Below are 23,967 nucleotides of genomic sequence, written 5' to 3'. Positions count from 1 at the left end.
GACTAAACAACAAGCATTGGAAATGCAATAGGTCTCGCCTTTCTTTAAGCTAAAACTATTTGCTTTACTAATGGTATTGTATTTTAACTATGTCTAATTGAGTGTTTGTATGTGATATGTTGTGCCTTTATGTTGGTTGACTTGTAATTGTTATGTGTGTAGTAGTTTAACGCATAGCGTTAGAAGGAGATGAGCAGTGTTTAAGATTTGGGACAGAGAGTGAGTAGAAGAATAGCAAGATGGTAATGAAGTATAGTGAGGAGGGGAGTAGCATGAGGCAGAAGAAAGGAGAGTGGGGAGAGTAGTATGAGGAAGAAGGAAGAAAGTGTGGAGGAGATTAGCGTGTTTTTGAAGGAAGGAAATCGTGGAGAGCAGTATGAGGCATAATGAAAGAGAGAGGAGTAGAAGAGTGGTAGGAGGGATATGAAAGGAGTGTGAGAAGTAGAAGAGTAGTGTGAGGTAGCAGGAAGGTCAGATTATTTGCTTAGTATTAGGCATAAGGAAGTAGATAGGTGTAGGAGAGCAGAGTTAGGGAGATTGTAGAAGAGCAGTGTGATGCAGAAGGACTGAGAGTGATGAGGATAAGAGTAGTGGTAGGCAGAAGGATGGAGAGTGTTGCGCAGAAGAGCAGTGTGTGCTAGAATGTTTATGAGTGTGTATGAGAGTAGTATGAGGCATATGGATGTAGTTGTGTTGGTAGTTTGTGTTGGTAATGTTGTATTGTTGAGGTTGGTGGTGGTGGCACTGCGTTGGTGTTGTGTAGCTAATGGTGGTTGTTGATTTTGACATACATCAAACGCAATTGAGTACACAGGCATCCGGTGCAAACAAATGAAATGAGGCAGACTCCAAACCCAGCACTAGATTGAACATAGCATTGCCTGTTTTCTCCTTCTTATGACGCCGATGGCACAACACAGATAGATGTGTAAATGAAGACAGTGCCTTCGCTTAAACTGATGTACCCTACCCGTCGGCAAAACATGGCGAACTGCTCCTAATATTTCACTAAAGCAGATAGTGCCCACCTATGCAAAAGCCTTGGGGCAACCGGGGACCCTTTTGACACCTGCCTCCCTCATACTATAGCGTCTTTATTAACCCCTCATACTATAGCGTCTTTATTAACCCGTGAAGTTAGACATGAAGCATTTATCTCAGAAGAGGTCAGAGCGTGAACGGTCTTGTGGGACAGATAGTTCCTCGGTCGGAGCCAGACCTGTTCATCGGGCAAGGCTGTTCCAGATCAACTCGAGCCCGAGAGAACTGGGAAAGCACAGAGGAGAATGCTGCTCTTTGAGGACTCTTCTCGTAAGATCTTTGCAACCTAAGGGGGCCTCTCTGCTATGTAAGTCAGGAGCACTTAAGAGCTATGCAACGAGGAGGATAAGCTATGATGAATTAGACTGCTTTTGAAGAGACAAGTCTGTAAGATCAGCAGTTGTGTGACATGAGAAAGAGTTTCTGCTGTTGTATCTGTCCAGTAGAGCAATGCATACATACATGTGCTGTCAGATCCGTGTGAGCAGAGGGAGGGCATTACTGTCAAAAGTCTGAGGTCTCAACATCTATGTAAACTGAAGGACAGCTCAACATTCTCACCAACAATTTAATGAAATGTGCACAGTCAAATGAGCATTAGGCAAAGGAATGGTGCGTGCGCAGAGGATGAAGGCACCGGGCTGGCTTGTGTGACCCGTGTAAAATCTGGATATTTGTGTACTTAGTCCACCCACAGAAGGGAAAAGAAACAAGGGTTCACCTCCTGGGAAACTGTTCCGTCAGTGCACACCCCTGGACTACCTGGCTTATCCAGATCCATGTATGTGAAGTCAAGTCAAAAAAAGCTTTATTCGATTTTTAGGTTGCAAAATCATAAAAGCACATGTTAAAACACATTATTAAAAGAAATCTGTACAGTTAAAAAGAGTAAAAAAGATAAAAATACAAATAGAAACTATATACACGGCTATCAATCATCAGTGATAACAGCGGGCCGATTATTTCATTTAAGCAAGATCCATGTATGTTGGGGAGCAATCCCAGCTGACGCGCCCTATACGTTCAACTGTCTGACGCCCGTGTCCCAAAGTACACGCACAGTTCAACAAATATGACTTTAACCTACGACCACAGGCTCCAGATGGGCGTACCATGTATACAAAGTGTCCTAGTAATATTTTCATTTTTTGTAATCTCAGTGAAATTAAGAAAACATGTTTATTTTAGAGAACCTGCCATTTTTGTCATAATATTTAAAGCACTAAAGCAGCGTTTTGGGAAAAGGCATAATCCCAAATGTGAGCCACCTTTTTAGGACTCCAGGCCAATTTTTGATCACAATCCATTCCGTCCCTGTATGTATGCAAAACTCCTCCGTGTAAAAGTCACACAAGGGCATGAATGGGGTAGGAGGGGGAACAATGGAGGAAACGTCCACCGATTTCTTCTTTAATTAACAGAGCGCCCGCTTCCTGAACCATGAGGCATATTGAAAGGTGATGATGCAAGTGCTGAACGTGAACAGCGTGAACCGCGCAAGGTGACAAAGAAATATACAGTGTTGGCTCAGCAAGACTTAGTTTTTAGTCACTTAGGTGCGCCATAGAGTTGCGCTGTGATGTCGACGGCGTTTCGATCCCCGTGAGTCGGGATCGTCTTGAAGACAGGGTTGTTGGGTTCAGGAAGTGCTCGTAATTATAAGAAAGAGGCGGGCTGCTGGCTGGTCTGGGTGGGTGCCCTGGAATTTAGAGCGAGTCCCGTCTGTGTTGTGAAAGAGCTGATGGCCGTGATGTTCATAGGTCCATGGGCGAGGGCAATCGAAGAGCAATCTGGAACGCGTTTAACGAAGGCAGGGACGAGTTAGGAAGAAGCTGTTCACTTTCACAGCGAGTCTTTGGATCCCATTGAGCCTTCGTTGCCCCCATCTGCTTAGATTCATTCAGGCACTGTCCTTCCTAATTTTTCCCTGCCTTCGTTTAACACGTTCCAGATTGATCTTCGATTGCCCTCGCCCATGGACCTATGAACATCACGGCCATCGGCTCTTCACAACACAGACGGGACTCGCTCTAAATTCCAGGGCACCCACCCAGACCAGCCAGCAGCCCTCCTCTCTCTTATAATTAGGAGCACTTCCTAAACCCGACAACCCTGTCCTGAAGACGATCCCGACTCACGGGGATCGAAACGCCATTGACATCACAGCGCAACTCTATGGCGCATCTAACATCTTTGGCTCTTGTAAAATGTTGAAACCATGACCTAAGTGACTAAAAACTAAGTCTTGCTGAGCCAACACTGTATATTTCTTTGTCACCTTGCGCCGTTCACGATGTTCACGTTCAGCACTTGCATCATCACCTTTCACTTATTGTATATATCACTATTCACCAAGTGCCTTCGGGTTGTCACATGATTTCTTCTGTATAGTGCTGCCTAACTGTATTTCCATGTGAAACGCCCTTTTTTGAATTAGTGAATTACAAGCTCTTAAACCGCATGAGTCTCCTTGCCTCTTTCTTATGTAATGCTGACTGCATACATCATTGAACTGCCTTAAATTGATACCTGTTGGGAATTGTTTCTTATACACATCCTACACCCATCCCGACGTGGTTTATGGGTTTTACTCCTGTTATTCTTTCACAATACTTTATAGTTTAATCATGAATTATGTAGTGACCCGTGCCTCAGGGAGGGTCAGGGATCCCTCCTCTCCTTCCTTCTCCTCGTCCATGGCCGGGCTGCGAGCATGAAAGTGGTGAAGGCGGGTGCTAGCAGCAAAAAGCACTGGCTGAAACCGGAGTTGAGGTAGCACCCTGTGTTAAGTGCGATCGGCAGACAGATTAAAGGAGGGCAAGGGCAAAAAAAATGCAAACACCATGAAGCAGACAATGCATCCGGAAAAAAAAATGCTTGATAGGCTTAGATGGGAGAGGGAGTGGAAAGGAGGAAGCGTCCAAGTAGATTTGTGTAATCAAGAACGTGCTTGCTTCTTGGGCACCCCTGATGTGGGTGAGGAGGGGCGAATGGAGATGAGCGTATTTAAAAGTTATAGCGCAATGGTAAAAAAAAAACAAGTTACATGTGCTCCGAGGCGGGGGGTGGGGGGCTGAAGTGAGGAGAGGCTCCCTAAGCGACGTGTGCTCCGAGGCAAGGGGTGGGGGGCTGAAGAAAGGAGAGGCTGCCAGAGCGGCCATTACGAGTGTGGGGACGGCACTGAAAATGAAAAGAAAAGAGTGATTACTGTCCTTTAAAGGAGAGCATGTAAAGCCGCCAGTAAAAGATCCAATCCGGGTGGGCAGGGCCAAAAGAGGACAGGGTGGTAACCAGGAGGGACTAAAATGCCTCAGTTACAATTAGAAGACTCCGTTTTGCATAAACAATGACGCGAAATGACGCACACCAATAGAAATCACGAGCGGAGCCGAAAGTTGACTTCTTAAAGGATATTGATTCCAAGAAGCCCTCGCAGAGCGAGCAGAACATGCGTGCTGCAACGCCAGGCGAGACCTAAAAAGAGAGATGACATAGTCATTAGGGAGGGGGTCTTCAACAGCACTGTACGGACGGCGCGCGGGAAGCGTGATTATCAACTTCCCTTATAGAAGAATCCCGCAGCAAGGCTTGCACTGAGAATCCTGCAGCAGCCAGCAGCGAGGGCTTTTACTGAGAGGACTGCAGTGGTCAGCACAGAGGGCTTCCACTGAGAATCTGCAGCAGCCACCACAACAGGGCTTACACTGAGAATCTTGCAGCAGCCAGCACAGAGGGATTGCACTGAGAATCCTGCAGCGGACGGCACAGCAGGGCTTGCACTGAGATTCCAGCAAAAGTCAGCATGGCAAGACTTGCACTGTGAACCCTGCAGCAGCCAACACAGATGGCTTGCACTGAAAATCCTGCACCAGCCAGTACAGAAGGCTTGCCCTGAGAATCCTGCAGCAGGCCGCACAGAGAACTTTCCCTGAGAATCTGCAGCAGGCACCACAGCAGGGCTTACACACACTGAGAATCGTGCAGCAGCAAAGAGGGCTTGCACTGAAAATCCTGCACCAGCCAGTACAGAAGGCTTGCACTGGGTATCCTGCAGCAGGCAGCACATAGAACTTTCACTGAGAATCTGCAGCAGACACCACAGTAGGGCTTACACACACTGAGAATCCTGCAGCATGCATCACGGAGGGCTTGCACTGAGACTCCTGCAGCAGGCAGCACAGAGGGCTTGCACTGAGAAGACTGCAGCGGCCCGCACAGAGGGCTTGCACTGAGAAGACTGCAGTGGCCAGCACAGCAGGGCTTGCACTGAGAATCCTTTAGCTGGCAGCAAAGAGGACTTGCACTGAGAATTCTGCAGCAGCCAGTGCAGAGGGCTTGCACAGAGAATCCTGCAGCAGACAACAAAGAGGGATTGCACTGAGAAGACGGCAGCAGCCCGCACAGAAGGCTTGCACTGAGAATCCTGTAGCTGGGGGCAAAGAGGGCTTGCACTGAGAATTTTGCACAGCCAGTACAGAGGGCTTGCACTGAACATCCTGCAGCAGGCATCACAGAGGGCGTGCACTGAGAATCCTGCAGCAGGCACCACAGAAAACTTTCACTTAGAATCTGTAGCAGGTACCACAGCAGGGCTTACACACACTGAGAATTCTGCAGCAGCCACCACAGATGGCTTACACTGAGAATCATGCAGCAGCCAGAAAAGAGGGCTTGCACTGAGAATCCTACAGCAGGCAGCACAGAGGGCTTGAACTGCGAATCCTGCAGCAGCCAGCAAAGAGGGCTTGCACTGAAAAGACTGGAGCAGCCAGCACAGCGGGGCTTACATTGAAAATCCTGCAGCATCCAGTACAAAGGGCTTGCACTGAGGATCTTGCAGCAGCAACCAAGGCAGGGCTTACCCTGAGAATCCAGCAGCAGCCAGCACAGCAGGGCTTGCGCTGAAAATCCAGCAACAGTCAGCCTAGCAGTACTTGCACTGGGAATCCAGCAGCAGCCAGCACAGCAGGGCTTGCACTGAGAATCCAGCAACAGTCAGCATGGCAGTACTTGCACTGGGAATCCTGCAGCAGCCAGCACAGGAGGGCTTTCACTAAGAATCCCCCGCTCGTTCCAGCACAGAGGATGTTCACTAAGAATCCTGCAGCAGCTAGCAAAGAGGGCTTGCACTAAGAATCCAGCAACAGTCAGCATGGCAGGGCTTGCACTGAGAATCCTGCAGCTGCCAGTACAGAGGGTTTTCACTGAGAATCCTGAAGCGGCAAGCACAGCAGGGCTTGCACTGAAAATCCTGCAGCAGCCAGTATAGAGGGCTTACACTGAGAATCCAGCAGCAGCCAGCACAGAGGGCTTGCACTGAGAATCTAGCAGCTGCCAGCCAGTACAGATGGCTTGCACTGAGAAAACTGCAGTGGCCAGTTAAGAGGGCTTGCAGTGAGAATCTTGCAGCAGGCAGCACAGCAGGTCGTGCACTGAGAATCCTGCAGCAGCCAGTACAGAGGGCTTGCACTGGGAATCCAGCAGCAGTCAACACAGCAGGGCTTACACTGAGAATCCTGCAGCAGTCAGCTCTGAGATTCCTGCAGCAGACAGCACAGAGGGCTTGCACTGAGAATCCTGCAGCAGACCAGCATAGCAGGGCTTGCACTGGGAATCCTGCAGCAGTGAGCACAGTGGGCTTGCACTGAGAATCCTACAGCAGTCATCACATCAGGGCTTACACTGAGAATCCTGCAGCAGTCAGCTCTGAGATTCCTGCAGCAGACAGCCCAGAGGGATTGCACTGAGAATCCTGCAGCAGCCAGCAAAGAGTGCTTGCACTGAGAGGACTGCAGCAGCCAGGACAGCAGGGCTTACATTGAAACTCTTGCAGCAGCCAGTACAAAGGGCTTGCACTGAAAATCTTGCAGCAGCCAGCACAGAGGGCTAGCACTGAGAATCCTGCAGCAGAGCAGCACAGCAGGGCTTGCACTGGGAATCCTGCAACAGCCAGTATAGCAGGGCTTGCACTGGGAATCCTGCAGTGGCCAGCACAGAGGGCTTGCACTGAGAATCCTGCAGTGGCCAGCACAGCAGGGCTTGCACTGAGAAGATTGCAGTGGCCAGCATAGAGGGCTTGCACTGGGAATCCTACAGTAGGCAGCACAGAGGGCTTGCACTGAGAAGACTGCAGCGGCCAGCACAGAGGGCTTGCACTGAGAATCCTGCAGCAGCCAGCACAGAGGGCTTGCACTGAGAATCCTGCAGCAGCCAGCACAGAGGGCTTGCACTGAGAATCCTGCAGTGACCAGCACAGCAGGGCTTGCACTGAGAAGACTGCAGTGGCCAGCATAGAGGGCTTGCACTGGGAATCCTACAGTAGGCAGCACAGGGGGCCTGCACTGAGAATCCTGCAGCGGCCAGCACAGAGGGCTTGCACTGAGAATCCTGCAGTGGCCAGCAGAGCAGGGCTAGTGCTGAGATTCCAGCAGCATCCACCACGGCAGGGCTTGAAATGAGAAGCCTGCCGCAGCCAGCACAGCAGGGCTTGCACTGAGAAGACTGCAGCGGCCAGCAAAGAGGACTTGCACTGAGAATCCTTCAGCAGGGAGCAAAGAGGGCCTTCACTGGGAATCCTGCAGAAGGCAGCACAGAGGGCTTGCACTGGGAATCCTGCTGCAGCTAGCATGGCAAGGCATACACTGAGAATCCTGTAGCAGCCAACATGGCAGGGGTTGGACTAAGACGACTGTAGCGGCCAGCAAAGAGGACTTGCACTGAGAATCATGCAGCAGGGAGCACAGAGGGATTTCACTGGGAATCCTGCAGCAGGCAGCGCAGAGGGCTTGCACTAGCAATCCTGCTGCAGCTAGCATGGCAAGGCGTTAACTGAGAATCCTGCAGCAGCCAACATAGCAGGGTTTGGACTGAGAAGGCTGTAGTGGCCAGCACAGCAGGGCTTGCACTGGGAATCCTGCAGCAGGCAGCACGAGGGGCTTGCACTGGGAATCCGGCAGCAGCCAGCACAGCAGGGCTTGCACTGAGAAGACTGGAGCAGCCAGCACAGCAGGGCTTGCACTGAGAAGACTGGAGCAGCCAGCACAGAGGGCTTTCACTGAGAATCCTGAAGCAGCCACCACGGCAGGGCTTACACTGAGAATCCTGCAGCAGCCAGCACAGCAGGGCTTGCACTGAGAAGACTGGAGCAGCCAGCACAGAGGGCTTGCACTGTGAAGACTGGAGCAGCCAGCAAAGAGGACTTGCACTGAGAATCCTGAAGCAGCCACCACGGCAGGACTTGCACTAAGAATCCTGCAGCAGCCAGTACAGAGGGCGTGCACTGAGAATCCTGCAGCCGCCAGCACAGAGGGCTTGCACTGGGAATACTGCAGCAGCCAGCACAGCAGGGCTAGTGCTGAGATTCCTGCAGCAGCAAGCACAGCAGGGCTTGCACTGGCAGAGCAGCAGTGTCCACAGAGGGGATGGAACGACATGCTGGAAGAGGAGAGACCAATACACAAGGACAACACAACAGCACCAGATCAGAAAGTGGAGGAGAGAGTCACACACAGAGGAACAGGTCCAGTACCCCACAGGAAGAGAGTCTTATCCACTGAACCGGCACACCAGGACCAGCATTGCCTGAGAAGGAGTGTCTCCCACTGAACCAGAACTAACAAGCAGGAATCGCACACAGAAGAAAAAGACCAGCACTGTCAGCTGAGGACAGAATTGGAGAGACAGCCAGCACAGAGGGTCACGGAGCACTGACAGAGATGAGAAAGTCGAACTGCTGCACGCACATCAGGACTAGCAGCTCCAGACCAGTAGAGGTACAAACATATACATATCCATTGCAGCTGGACCAGCATTGCAAAAGCAGGAGACAATTAAACACAGCTGCTGCAGCACAACTGCCCCTGCATGATGCGAAGCGAATCCCACCCGAGTCAGAAACAGCACCACCAGCATCCGTGGAGGAGAGAGCCACGCGCTCACAACCAGCACAGAGGGACCAGCACTGCCAGTGCAGGAGGCAATTCAACACAAAGCACGCACAGCTGGCCACCGCTGCCAGAGCAGGGACTATCCCAACAGGAACAGGACTAGCAATACCAGTGCAGGAAGGAATCACACACAGAGCCGGTATAGCATGGCCACACTAACAGAGGAGAGGGTCACACACTAAAAGCCAGCACAACAGGACCACGCTAACAGAGGAGAGGGTCACACACTAAAATGTCAGCACAACAGGACAACGCTAAAAGAGGAGAGGGTCACACACTGAAAGCCTGCAGAGCAGGACCACGCTAACAGAGGAGAGGGTCAAACACTGAAAGCCAGCAGAGCAGGATCGCGCTAACAGAGGAGAGGGTCACACACTGAAAGCCAGCAGAGCAGGATCGCGCTAACAGAGGAGAGAGTCACACACTGAAAGCCAGCACAACAGTTCCACGCTAACATTGGAGAGGGTCACACACTGAGAGCCAGCACAACAGTTCCACGCTAACATTGGAGAGGGTCACACACTGAGAGCCAGAAGAACAGGACCGCGCTAACCGAGGAAAGGGTCACACACTGAAAGCCAGCACAACAGTTCCACGCTAACATTGGAGAGGGTCACACACTGAGAGCCAGAAGAACAGGACCGCGCTAACAGAGGAGAGGGTCACACACTGAAAGCCAGAACAACAGGACCACGCTAACAGAGGAGAGGGTCACACACTGAAAGTCAGCACAACAGGACAACGCTAACAGAGGAGAGGGTCACACACTGAAAGTCAGCAGAGCAGGACCGCGCTACCAGTGTGAGGGTCACACACTGAGAGCCAGCAGAGCAGGACCGCGCTAACAGAGGAGATGGTCACACACTGAGAGCCAGCAGAGCAGGACCACTCTAACAGAGGAGAGGGTCACACACTGAGAGCCAGCAGAGCAGGACCACGCTAACAGGGGAGAGGGTCACACACTGAGAGCCAGCAGAGCAGGACCACTCTAACAGAGGAGAGGGTCACACACTGAGAGCCAGCAGAGCAGGACCACGCTAACAGGGGAGAGGGTCACACACTGAGAGCCAGCAGAGCAGGACCACTCTAACAGAGGAGAGGGTCACACACTGAGAGCCAGCAGAGTAGGACCACTCTAACAGAGGAGAGGGTCACACACTGAGAGCCAGCAGAGCAGGACCACGCTAACAGGGGAGAGGGTCACACACTGAGAGCCAGCAGAGCAGGACCACTCTAACAGAGGAGAGGGTCACACACTGAGAGCCAGCAGAGCAGGACCACTCTAACAGAGGAGAGGGTCACACACTGAGAGCCAGCAGAGCAGGACCACTCTAACAGAGGAGAGAGTCACACACTGAGAGCCAGCACAACAGTTTCACGCTAACATTGGAGAGGGTAACACACTGAGAGCCAACATAGCAGGACCACGCTAACAGAGGAGAGGGTCACACACTGAGAGCCAGCAGAGCAGGACTGCGCTAACCGAGGAGAGGGTCACACACTGAAAGCCAGCAGAACAGGACAGCGCTACCAGTGTGAGGGTCACACACTGAAAGCCAGCAGAGCAGGACCACGCTAACAGAGGAGAGGTTCACACTCTGAAAGCCAGCAGAACAGGACTGCGCTACCAGAGGAAATGGTCACACGCTGAAAGCCAGCAGAGCAGGACCGCGCTAAGTGAGGAGGCAGTCACACACTGAAAGCCAGCAGAGCAGGACCACACTACAGAGGAGAGGGTCACACGATGAGAGCCAGCAGAGCAGGAACACGCTAACAGAGGAGAGGGTCACACACTGAAAGCCAGCAGAGCAGGACCACGCTAACAGAGGAGAGGGTCACACACTGAAAGCCAGCAGAGCAGGACCACGCTAACAGAGGAGAGGGTCACACACTGAGAGCCAGCAGAGCAGGACCGCGCTACCAGTGTGAGGGTCACACACTGAAAGCCAACAGAGCAGGACCACGCTAACAGAGGAGAAGTTCACACTCTGAAAGCCAGCAGAACAGGACTGCGCTACCAGAGGAAATGGTCACACGTTGAAAGCCAGCAGAGCAGGACCACGCTAAGAGAGGAGGCGGTCACACACTGAAAGCCAGCAGAGCAGGACCACACTACAGAGGAGAGGGTCACACGCTGAGAGCCAGCAGAGCAGGAACACGCTAACAGAGGAGAGGGTCACACACTGAAAGCCAGCAGAGCAGGACCACGCTAACAGAGGAGAGGGTCACACACTAAAAGCCAGCCGAGCAGGACCACGCTAACTGAGGAGAGGGTCACACACTGAAAGCCAGCAAAACAGGACCGTGCTAACAGAGGAGAGGGTCACCCTCTGAGAGCCAGCAGAGCAGTACCACGCTAACAGAGGAGAGGGTCACACACTGAGAGCCAGCAGAGCAGGACCACTCTAACACTATACTATGCACTATAATTGGTTTATCACCGCGTTTTGCGGGTCCCGGATCCTTTTGTTTCTGCCTCTCGGCAGCTGGGCAGCTTGGCGGCCATCTTAGGTGAGGGAAGGACACCGGGCGTGTAGTGCACGCTCTAGCGCCCAAGGACGCTCCACCTCCTCTTAAGGAAGTCATGCTGACGCGCAGCGGCCACGCGCAGCAGGAACGCCGGATCACCGCCGGAGTCATGCCAGAGTCCAGCCCGTCTGCGCCCGTCAGCGTCCCGGAGGCAAGCGGGGCGGCACGCGGGGCTCTTTCTTCGAGATTACCTTCTCCTGCTGCTACTAGGATTTGCTACCCGTCGTGTCAGCTTCGGTCTCTGTTAAAGAGACCCTGTGGCTGTCATAAAGTTTTTCCGGGTCGATATAGGGGTAAGAGACGATGCCCTGGTTGTGGGTGGATACCAGATAATGCCCTGGCCACTCTACCATATAGGGAGCCGGTTAGTGTGAAGCATCTCTGTTTGCTTCTAAATACTAGGTCAGCACGTAGGCATGCGCAGGATATCTATGATCTCCTGACTGTTGAAAAGCCGTTATGTCTAATGTTAACAGAGACTTGGTTTGAGGGCTCTTCTAATCCCGATATAGCCATAGCAATCCCCCCAGATTATAATATCTTCAGGCAAGATAGGTTGGATGGGAGGGGCGGGGGAGTAGCACTTGTGGTGAATAAATGGGCCGCTTGCTCCATTATTCCCATGGATGCTATTACTGGATCGGAAGCCCTTGCTTTTTCTATAGCTCTGGCGCCCCATCAATCTCTTAAAGGGCTCTTAGTCTGTAGGCCCCCTGGACCGGCTGGCTCTTTCTTCGACGAGCTGCAGTCGGCTATCTCGGCGCTGGCTTTGAGAGCTGAGCACTGCATCCTGGCTGGGGATTTCAATTTCCATATGGATGAGGGATTGGACCCAGATACGATCAAGCTGATTGAGATTACGGCGCCCTTAGGCTTGGTGCCTTATCTGTTCGGACCAACGCATGAAAAGGGTCATACTCTGGATCAGGTTTTTTCAACATCTCCCATTGAGATCATGTCACTTCTGCCGGTGCTCTGGTCAGACCATAGGATGGCCAAATTCTATGTTCTAGGCACAAAGAAACCAACTAGCACCGCCTCTAGGCAGCTTGGGCGAGCCCCTAGGGCGTTTCATCGGGTGACTCCTGAGATGCTGGCTCAAGCATCTCTCGATCCTCCTTGCCCTTTCACGGGAGTTTTAGAGAAAGACCTAGAGTCCTTGCAGGCGTGGCTAACAGGTAGGCTGAATGATCTAGCCCCTGAGACGGCCCCCCGATTAACATCGAAACGGGTTTCTGCCCCCTGGTTCACCGAAGCTTTGTCGGCCTCTCGTAGGCAATGCAAGGTGGCTGAAAGGGCGTGGCGTGCTCAGTATGATCCAGCAGCCAGGCTTGTCTACAGGACAGCGGTCAAGGCCTACCATCGGGACATCCTCTCGTAGAAAAAAGGTTATTTTGCCAGGAGGATAGAGGCTGCCTCCAACTCGTGCAAGGAGATCTTTACGATCATCAGGGAATTCACGGCCCCTCGAACTAATTCGACCCTGGCCGCCCCCTCTGACTCGTGGGCCTCCGCTCTCGCCAATTTCTTTACTGCCAAGATCAAATCGATCCAGGATTCTTTTCCTTTGAGGGAAGTTGAAGTACCTCCGAGCCTTGAAGATGGGCCAGGCCCATGGGCCCTTTCGGGTTCAGTCTTGGCAGATTTTCCACCCATTTCAGCTCCTTCGTCATTGGCACTTATGGCCAATCTTAAATCTGGGTCGCCTCTTGACCCATGCCCTGCCAAATTACTGGCGAAAATGGCCGACGTTGTAAATCCGCTGGCGAATCCTCTCTTGAATCTCTCCTTGACTCTGGGAATGGTCCCGCAGGCCTGGAAGCAGGCAATGGTCATTCCCCTTCTTAAGAAGCCGGGTCTTGACCCGGAGGCCTTGGTCAACTACAGGCCAATCTCTCTCCTCCCTGCGCTGGCTAAGATCTTGGAGAAGCATGTTCATATCGTGCTTTCCAATTTTTTGGAATCTCACAATCTGCTGCACTCCACTCAGTCTGGCTTCCGCCCCAATTTAAGCACCGAGACGGCGCTTTTGGAGGTGTCTGAGGCCATAAAAGAGGCACTGAATTCGGGTGGCAAAGCTATGCTCGTAATGCTGGACTTGTCGGCGGCCTTTGACACCGTCCCCCATGAGGGTCTCCTCACCAGACTTCACGAGATCGGTCTGAGGGGGACGGTGCTTAGCTGGTTTACATCATTCCTGGCTGGCCGTCGACAAACGGTCTGGGCCTCACCCAGCTCCGCCGTTATGCCGCCTTTGGGAGTCGGAGTTCCGCAGGGATCTGTGTTGAGCCCGACTCTTTTTAACATCTTTATGACCCCTTTGGCGGCATTGGCGGAGTCTTATGGGGCCCAGATTGTTTCTTATGCAGACGATACCCAGCTCCTCTTTACCTGCAGGAAAGGAGAAGATTTTGATGGAGAGAGTATCCGCGAGTGCCTTGGGGCTGTTTTTAAATGGTTCCAGCTCAACAGCCTCAAGTGCAACTCAGACAAGTCTGAGGTACTCTTCTTCGGCTGCCCACACGACCCAGACTGGCAGGAATGGTGGCCTATCAACATGTTTCCTATCAATCTGCCTTCTCCTCAGTGCCCCACAGGGTGCCCCAGGGCTCGTCCATCAGCCCCATTCTTTTTAACGTGTACCTTAAGCCCCTGGTCACGTTAATAAAATCACATCGGCTAAAAGCCATAAACTACGCGGATGACACCCAGCTCATCCTCTCTTGGGAGGGGGAAGAATCGATCCCTCTAGAATCGTTTCACGACTGCCTGAGAGACACAGCTGGTTGGCTGCACAAAAATTCCCTGCAATTTAACTCCTCCAAAACCGAGGTTCTGTTTTGTGCTGGAAGCCGGATTCCTCGCCTGTTCCCAACTGAATTTTGGCCCCCGGAAGCCCCGGAAAAACCACAGCCAGTTACCACTGTCCGCAACCTGGGTGTCATGATGGACAACAAACTTAGCATGGAAACTCAGGTTGCGAAAACAGTGTCCACCTGCTCGGCCTTACTGAGCTCACTACGCAAGATCATGCCACTCCTCCCTGCACAGGCCTGAGCATTAATAGTCAGGTGTACTATTCTTAGTCGCCTGGACTATTGCAATGCATTGCTGCTCGAATCTCCAGCTGTACTGCTAGACCGACTCCAAAGAGTTCAGACAGCCGCCACCAAACTAGCCCTTGGCTGGACCAGGAGATCCTCGGCCACAGCGGCCTTAGCCGAGCTGCACTGGCTCCCTCTGAAGCAGCGAGTGGCCTTCAAAGCACTCTGTATTGTTTTTAAAGCACTGCACGGAGTCGGGCCCAGATCCCTGCAAGCCATGTTCTCCTGGTACATCCCTACCAGAACCCTTCGCTTAGCCTCAGCCTGCCTTGTAACAGTACCAAGATTCAACAAGGTCAGGACTGGGGGAAGATCCTTCAGAGTGGCAGCTGCAAAACTTTGGAACAGACTGCCCCTTGACATCCGCCAAACATCGCAACTCCTCCCTTTTAGAAAGCGTATCAAAACCTGGCTCTTCCCTTAAACTACTTACTTTGGCTACCTGCTCTCAGTCTCCCACCACTTTCCACCTGAGGAGAAAGCTCTCCAGCGCCAGGATACCTGCAAGGTGACAGCTGCGCTATATAAATGTTTTAAATAAATAAATAATAAATTCCTCCAGCGCACTCTTCCCAGCTAGCCAAGAATCTGGGGATCAAGATGGATAATGGCCTGGCGTTAAGATCTCAGATCCTTGGTCTCACGGGGACATGTTTTTGGCCTATTGAGGATGCTCCGAAAGTTTCTTCCTCTGCTCTCAGAAGATCATAGGAAGACGACGGTGCAGGCCTTAATCGGCTCAAGATTGGACTATTCCAACGTCCTGTATCTTGGCCTGCCGGAATATCTTTTACAACGTCTGCAGGTCGTCCAGAACTCGGCCGCGCGGGCCATTTTTGGCCTTTATAGACGTTCTAGAGTTTCACGCCTTTTCCAGTCGCTCCATTGGCTGCCTATCCGGAAGCGGATCATTTTTAAGGCCTTGACCCTGGCCCATAAGGCTCTCCATGCCTCAGGAGCTAAATATCTCCAAAGGAGGATTGCCTTCTACCAGCCGATCCGATCGTTGAGATCTGAATCACTGTTCCTCGCAGTGGTACCCCGAGTAAAGAGGGCCCGCATTGGGGGTCGCTCTTTCAGGCTGCTGGCACCACAGATCTGAAATACATTGCCTCTGGCACTACGCAGCACCTCTAATCTGTTGAATTTTAGGAAAGGCCTTAAAACTTGACTTTTTGCCCAGTAATTCTTTTTGCTCTGATTTTTGCTGTTCCTTTTTGCTTGTTCTGTGTTGTGTTACTCTACGACTGTTTTTAATAAAAGCGCCGGGACACTCTCTGGAGTAGCCGTGCGCTATAAAAGACAAAACTAACATAACATAACATAACAGAGGAGAGGGTCACACACTGAGAGCCAGCAGAGCAGGACCACGCTAACAGAGGAGAGGGTCACACACTGAGAGCCAGCAGTGCAGGACCACGCTACGAGAGGAGAGGGTCACACACTGAGAGCCAGCAGAGCAGGACCACGCTAACAGAGGAGAGGTTCACACACTGAAAGCCAGCAGAGCAGGACCGGGCTAACAGTGGAGAGGATCACACGCTGTAAGCCAGCAGAGCAGGACCGCGCTAACAGAGGAGACGGTCACACGCTGAAAGCCAGCAGAACAGGACCGCACTACCAGAGGAGACGGTCACACACTGAAAGTCAGCAGACCAGGACCACGCTAACAGAGGAGAGGGTCACACACTGAAAGCCAGCAGAGCAGGACCACACTACAGAGGAGAGGGTCACACGCTGAGAGCCAGCAGAGCTGGAACACGCTAACAGAGGAGAGGGTCACACACTGAAAGCCAGCAGAGCAGGACCACGCTAACAGAGGAGAGGGTCACACACTGAAAGCCAGCAGAGCAGGACCACGCTAACAGAGGAATGGGTCACACACTGAGAGCCAGCAAAGCAGGACCGCGCTACCAGTGTGAGGGTCACACACTGAAAGCCAGCAGAGCAGGACCACGCTAACAGAGGAGAGGGTCACACACTGAAAACCAGCAGAGCAGGAACACGCTAACAGAGGAGAGGGTCACACACTGAAAGCCAGCAGAGCAGGACCACGCTAACAGAGGAGAGGGTCACACACTGAAAGCCAGCAGAGCAGGACCACGCTAACAGAGGAGAGGGTCACACACTGAGAGCCAGCAGAGCAGGACCGCGCTAACAGAGGAGATGGTCACACACTGAGAGCCAGCAGAGCAGGACCACTCTAACAGAGGAGAGGGTCACACACTGAGAGCCAGCAGAGCAGGACCACGCTACCAGAGGAGAGGGTCACACACTAAGAGCCAGCAGAGCAGGACCACGCTAACAGAGGAGAGGTTCACACACTGAAAGCCAGCAGAGCAGGACCGCGCTAACAGTGGAGAGGATCACACGCTGTAAACCAGCAGAGCAGGACCGCGCTAACAGAGGAGATGGTCACACGCTGAAAGCCAGGAGAACAGGACCGCACTACCAGAGGAGACGGTCACACACTGAGAGCCAGCAGAGCAGGACCACTCTAACAGAGGAGAGGGTCACACACTGAGAGCCAGCAGAGCAGGACCACGCTACCAGAGGAGAGGGCCACACACTGAAAGACAGCAGACCAGGACCACGCTAACAGAGGAGAGGGTCACACGCTAAAAGCAAGGGAAGCAGGACCGCGCTAACAGAGGAGAGGGTCACACACTGAAAGCCAGCAGAGCAGGACCACGCTAACAGAGGAGAGGTTCACACTCTGAAAGCCAGCAGAGCAGGACCGCGCTACCAGTGTGAGGGTCACACACTGAAAGCCAGCAGAGCAGGACCACGCTAACAGAGGAGAGGTTCACACTCTGAAAGCCAGCAGAACAGAACTGCGCTACCAGAGGAAATGGTCACACAGTGAAAGCCAGCAGAGCAGGGCCGCGCTAAGAGAGGAGGCAGTCACACACTGAAAGCCAGCTGAGCAGGACCACGCTAACAGAGGAGAGGGTCACACACTGAAAACCAGCAGATCAGGACCACGCTAACAGAGGAGAGGGTCACACACTGAGAGCTAGCAGAGCAGGACCGCGCTAACAGAGGAGATGGTCAAACACTGAAAGCCAGCAGAGCAGGACCGCGCTAAGAGAGGAGGCAGTCACACACTGAAAGCCAGCAGAGCAGGACCACGCTAACAGAGGAGAGGGTCACACACTGAAAACCAGCAGATCAGGACCACGCTAACAGAGGAGAGGGTCACACACTGAGAGCTAGCAGAGCAGGACCGCGCTAACAGAGGAGATGGTCACACACTGAGAGCCAGCAGAGCAGGACTGCGCTAACCGAGGAGAGGGTCACACACTGAGAGCCAGCAGTGCAGGACCACGCTACCAGAGGAGAGGGTCACACACTGAGAGCCAGCAGAGCAAGACCACGCTAACAGAGGAGAGGTTCACACACTGAAAGCCAGCAGACCAGGACCACGCTAACAGAGGAAAGGGTCACACGCTAAAAGCAAGGGAAGCAGGACTGCGCTAACAGAGGAGAGGGTCACACACTGAGAGCCAGCAGAGCAGGACCACACTAACAGAAGAGAGGGTCACACACTGAAAGCCAGCAGAGCAGGACCGCGCTAACAGAGGAGACGGTCACACGCTCAAAGCCAGCAGAACAGGACCGCACTACCAGAGGAGACGGTCACACACTGAAAGACAGCAGACCAGGACCACGCTAACAGAGGAGAGGGCCACACGCTAAAAGCAAGGGAAGCAGGACCGCGCTAACAGAGGAGAGGGTCACACACTGAGAGCCAGCAGAGCAGGACCACACTAACAGAAGAGAGGGTCACACACTGAAAGCCAGCATAAACAGGACCACGCTAACAGAGGAGAGGGTCACACACTGAAAGCCAGCAGAGCAGGACCACGCTAACAGAGGAGAGGGTCACACACGTAGAGCCAGCAGAGCAGGACCGTGCTAACAGAGGAGAGGGTCACACACTGAGAGCCAGCAGAGCAGGACCGTGCTAACAGAGGAGATGGTCAAACACTGAGAGCCAGCAGAGCAGGACCGCGCTAACAGAGGAGATGGTCACACACTGAGAGCCAGCAGAGCAGGACCACTCTAACAGAGGAGAGGGTCACACACTGAGAGCCAGCAGGGCAGGACCACGCTAACAGAGGAGAGAGTCACACACTGAAAGACAGCACAACAGTTCCACTCTAACATTGGAGAGGGTAACACACTGAGAGCCAACATAGCAGGACCACGCTAACAGAGGAGAGGGTCACACTCTGAAAGACAGCAGAGCAGGACCGCGCTACCAGTGTGAGGGTCACACACTGAAAGCCAGCAGAGCAGGACCACGCTAACAGAGGAGAGGTTCACACTCTGAAAGCCAGCAGAACAGGACTGCGCTACCAGAGGAAATGGTCACACAGTGAAAGCCACCAGAGCAGGACCGCGCTAAGAGAGGAGGCGGTCACACACTGAAAGCCAGCAGAGCAGGACCACACTACAGAGGAGAGGGTCACTGGCTGAGAGCCAGCAGAGCAGGAACACGCTAACAGAGGACAGGGTCACACACTGAAAGCCAGCAGAGCAGGACCACGCTAACAGAGGAGAGGGTCACACACTGAAAACCAGCAGATCAGGACCACGCTAACAGAGGAGAGGGTCACACACTGAGAGCCAGCAGAACAGGACCGCACTAACAGAGGAGATGGTCACACACTGAGAGCCAGCAGAGCAGGACTGCGCTAACCGAGGAGAGGGTCACACACTGAGAGCCAGCAGTGCAGGACCACGCTACCAGAGGAGAGGGTCACACACTGAGAGCCAGCAGAGCAAGACCACGCTAACAGAGGAGAGGTTCACACACTGAAAGCCAGCAGAGCAGGACCGCGCTAACAGTGGAGAGGATCACACGCTGTAAGCCAGCAGAGCAGGATCGCGCTAACAGAGGAGACGGTCACACGCTGAAAGCCAGCAGAACAGGACCGCACTACCAGAGGAGACGGTCACACACTGAAAGTCAGCAGACCAGGACCACCCTAACAGAGGAGAGGGTCACACACTGAAAGCCAGCAGAGCAGGACCACACTACATAGGAGAGGGCCACACGCTGAGAGCCAGCAGAGCAGGAATACGCTAACAGAGGAGAGGGTCACACACTGAAAGCCAGCAGAGCAGGACCACGCTAACAGAGGAGAGGGTCACACACTGAAAGCCAGCAGAGCAGGACCACGCTAACAGAGGAATGGGTCACACACTGAGAGCCAGCAGAGCAGGACCGCGCTACCAGTGTGAGGGTCACACACTGAAAGCCAGCAGAGCAGGACCACGCTAACAGAGGAGAGGTTCACACTCTGAAAGCCAGCAGAACAGGACTGCGCTACCAGAGGAAATGGTCATACGCCGAAAGCCAGCAGAGCAGGATCGCGCTAAGAGAGGAGGCGGTCGGAGGAGGAGCCTAGCCCGCAACCATGATGGCCGCCTGATTCCTCGGCTCCGCCGACCCTCTCGCCCTTCTTCCGTATTCCGCCCTATCCTGCTGGCTATCCTGATACTGAGTGGCGTCATCGGAATCGGGAGGCGAACCCGGTTCTATCGCTGTGCTCTTCTGATCGATCCCTACAGTGAAAGTGACGAGACGCCCTCACCTCCTCCTGCCGCTCCACGGCGGTGACCGGGTCTTTGTTCTCTGAGTGCGGCCGGCCCTGCACACAACAACAGCGACCATTACAGGGTGGATTGAGCCGGCCGGTGAAACGAGGCAGCCGCACTGTGTTCTCTGCATCTTGTTTCGCCGCTCCACAGGCTTTGGGCACCGCCGCTGAGAGAGGGAAACATTGTATCGTCTCCCCAGCCCGGGGACGGCTCCGCTTGCTACTTTGTCTCCCCGAGTGCTGTGGTGGGCGCCATTTTACTACCTGCCTTCGGCGCCTGAATGTGAGGACCCTGGGCTGCCATTGAAGACACGGACGTCTGTCCACGCCACTTCGACATCGTGTGGGGATGGAGTGTGCTACCCCTGTGCCCCCGGACTAGTTGTGCTGTGATGAGTGCTTGCGCGGCGATCGAATATTTGTTGAGGGTGATGGCGGCCGGCTTCCGGGACTGTTCCGCATCTATGCGCCCCGTGTACAGGGGACTGCTGCATCCTCTCTCCCTGAGGCACCACTGTCGATTGGCGATATTTTGGGCGCCCTAGGTACTTTGAGAGCTGCCCTATGTACTGCTGCCCGGGATTTAGGGGACCGGCTGGATGCGACTCTGTCTGCGGTACCCTTGCCTGACTGTGGATGCCTTCGAGAGCGGGACACTGCGCCACACCCTGTGTCTGACTTCTGTGGTTTCTCTGCCCCGGTCACCACGGAAACGTTGGGGGTGCGGGACCCTACTATTGCTGAGGTGCCGGCTGGAACATCCTTGGTGAGATCCGAAGTTTCTGGAGCTGTGGTATGGCTGGGGAATCGTCACCGGACACCATGTCTAGCGACTCCTTCGGGGAATACTGACATGCCTCATTACCTTATCCTGGAGCGGTTGCTACTGCTTGGGCCAGCCGACCTTGGAGGATCACTGCTGTGCGTTGCTTCTTCTTGTACCACTGCTAACCACATGTCTATGTGTTGGATGGACTTTGGTGGACAGGGTCCTACTTTGATGTGGTCACCTTGTTCGTTCGCTTCTTCCAGGATGCCTACCATGAAGCTGGACTACGCTGCTACACCGAACCGCAGGGGGCAAGGTTGAGGGTGTCTCCTTGCATGTCAGGATTGTTGCTGCTCGCACTGCTGGGATGCTGATGGACAGCCGGGGATATTGAACATTGGTCTTGTATCGGTGGCGGGGTCTGGGAACGGGCGGCCAGAGTAATACATGCTGTAGTTTTGGGTGTATACGTATGGGCCTCCTCCGGTTTTATATGTATTACGTTTCTCTTTTTCTTTTCCTCTTCCCTTTTCTGTTTCTAAATTTCGGGTTCGGTTATGGGCGACAGGCACACTGCTAGGGGGGGGGGGGTAGGCCGTAGCCTCCGCATACGTGCAGGGTGGGGGTTGGGGGGTGGGGTTTTTGTTTCGTTTCGGTTTCTATGGGTCTTATTTCTCTTCTCTCTTCTTGGTTTCTTTTTTACTTTTTCTTTTTCTCTCGGGTCAGTACGATGTTTAGGTGTAGCGCTGCTTATTATTTCCGCTGTTGGTCCTGTCACTACGCGGATTTAGGTGTTCTAAGTCCGTGGGGCGGGCGATGACCAGTATGTACTGTGAAAATGTGCTATCATCCTGATAAGTATCATTCTCTGCTGATTTTTCGATTATTATCTTTCGCTTTGTTGCTAAATTGCTGTGTTCATTGCCTGCTATGTGCTTTCGGGGGATTGAATGCGTCTGATCCTTCTTGTCTACAAAATTTTAAAATTAACCTAACTTCTCCTGTACCCGGCGGTCCCTCTTTCCATATGTCATGTTTTAGACACTTGCTGCTTTTCGTCTCTGGGACTGCTGGGCTGATCTATCCTTGCTTTTTTGTGCTACTAATTGATTTCGAGGCCGGCCAGTATGGTTGTGGGCCCGTACCTGTATGCTTATGTTGCACAATAAAGGTTTCAAAAAAACAAAAAAAAAAAAAAAGAGGAGGCGGTCACACACTGAAAGCCAGCAGAGCAGGACCACACTACAGAGGAGAGGGTCACACGCTGAGAGCCAGCAGAGCAGGAACACGCTAACAGAGGAGAGGGTCACACACTGAAAGCCAGCAGAGCAGGACCACGCTAACAGAGGAGAGGGTCACACACTGAAAGCCAGCAGAGCAGGACCACGCTAACAGAGGAGGCCGTCACACACTGAGAGCCAGCAGAGCAGGACCGCGCTACCAGAGGAGAGGGTCACACACTGAAAGCCAGCAGAACAGGACCGCGCTACCAGAGGAGAGGGTCACACACTGAGAGCCAGCAGTGCAGGACCACGCTAACAGAGGAAGGGTCACACACTGAGAGCCAGCAGAGCAGGACCGCGCTAATAGAGGGGAGGGTCACACACTGAGAGCCAGCAGTGCAGGACCATGCTACCAGAGGAGAGGGTCACACACTAAGAGCCAGCAGAGCAGGACCACGCTAACAGAGGAGAGGTTCACACACTGAAAGCCAGCAGAGCAGGACCGCGCTAACAGAGGAGACGGTCACACGCTGAAAGCCAGCAGAACAGGACCACACTACCAGAGGAGACGGTCACACACTGAAAGACAGCAGACCAGGACCACGCTAACAGAGGAGAGGGTCACACGCTAAAAGCAAGGGAAGCAGGACCGCGCTAACAGAGGAGAGGGTCACACACTGAGAGCCCGCAGAGCAGGACCACGCTAACAGAGGAGAGGGTCACACACTGACAGCCAGCAGAGCAGGACTGCGCTAACAGAGGAGAGGGTCACACACTGAGAGCCCGCAGAGCAGGACCACGCTAACAGAGGAGAGGGTCACACACTGAAAGTCAGCAGAGCAGGATCCTCTACCAGTAGAGAGGGTTACACACTGAAAGCCAGCGGAGCAGGACCGCGCTAACAGAGGAGAGGGTCACACACTGAAAGGCAGCAGAGCAGGACCGCGCTACCAGAGGAGAGGGTCACACACTGAGAGCCAGCACAACCGGACCGCTCTAACTGAGGAGATGGTCACACACTGAGAACCAGCACAACCGGACCGACCTAGCAAGGGAAAGGGACACACACTGAAAGCTAGCAGAGCAGGATCGCGCTAACAGAGGAGAGGGTCACACACTGAATGCCAGCACAACAGTTCCACGCTAACAGAGGAGAGGGTAACACACTGAGAGCCAGCAGAGCAGGACCACGCTAACAGAGGAGAGGGTCAAACACTGAGAGCCAGCAGAGCAGGACCCCGCTAACAGAGGAGAGGGTCACACGCTGAGAGCCAACAGAGCAGGACCACACTAACAGAGGAGAGGGTCACATGCTGAGAGCCAGCAAAGCAGTACCACGCTAACAGAGGAGAGGGTCACATGCTGAGAGCCAGCAGAGCAGGACCGCGCTAACAGAGGAGAGGGTCACACGCTGCGAACCAGCAGAGCAGGACCACGCTAACAGAGGAGAGGGTCACACGCTGAAAGCCAGCAGAGCAGAACCACGCTAACAGAGGAGAGGGTCACACACTGAAAGCCAGCAAAACAGGACCGTGCTAACAGAGGAGAGGGTCACCCTCTGAGAGCCAGCAGAGCAGTACCACGCTAACAGAGGAGAGGGTCACACGCTGAAAGCCAGCAGAGCAGGACCACGCTAACAGAGGAGAGGGTCACACACTGAGAGAGAAGGTCACACACTGAGAGCCAATAATAACAACAAATGGTTCATACGGGTGCCACGTATTTCTTTCAATATCTCAATGACAT

Source organism: Lissotriton vulgaris, chromosome 12 (genome assembly GCF_964263255.1).
Source record: "Lissotriton vulgaris chromosome 12, aLisVul1.2, whole genome shotgun sequence".
NCBI classification, from domain to species: Eukaryota; Metazoa; Chordata; class Amphibia; order Caudata; family Salamandridae; genus Lissotriton; species Lissotriton vulgaris.
Note: the sequence above shows the minus strand (reverse complement) of the source record.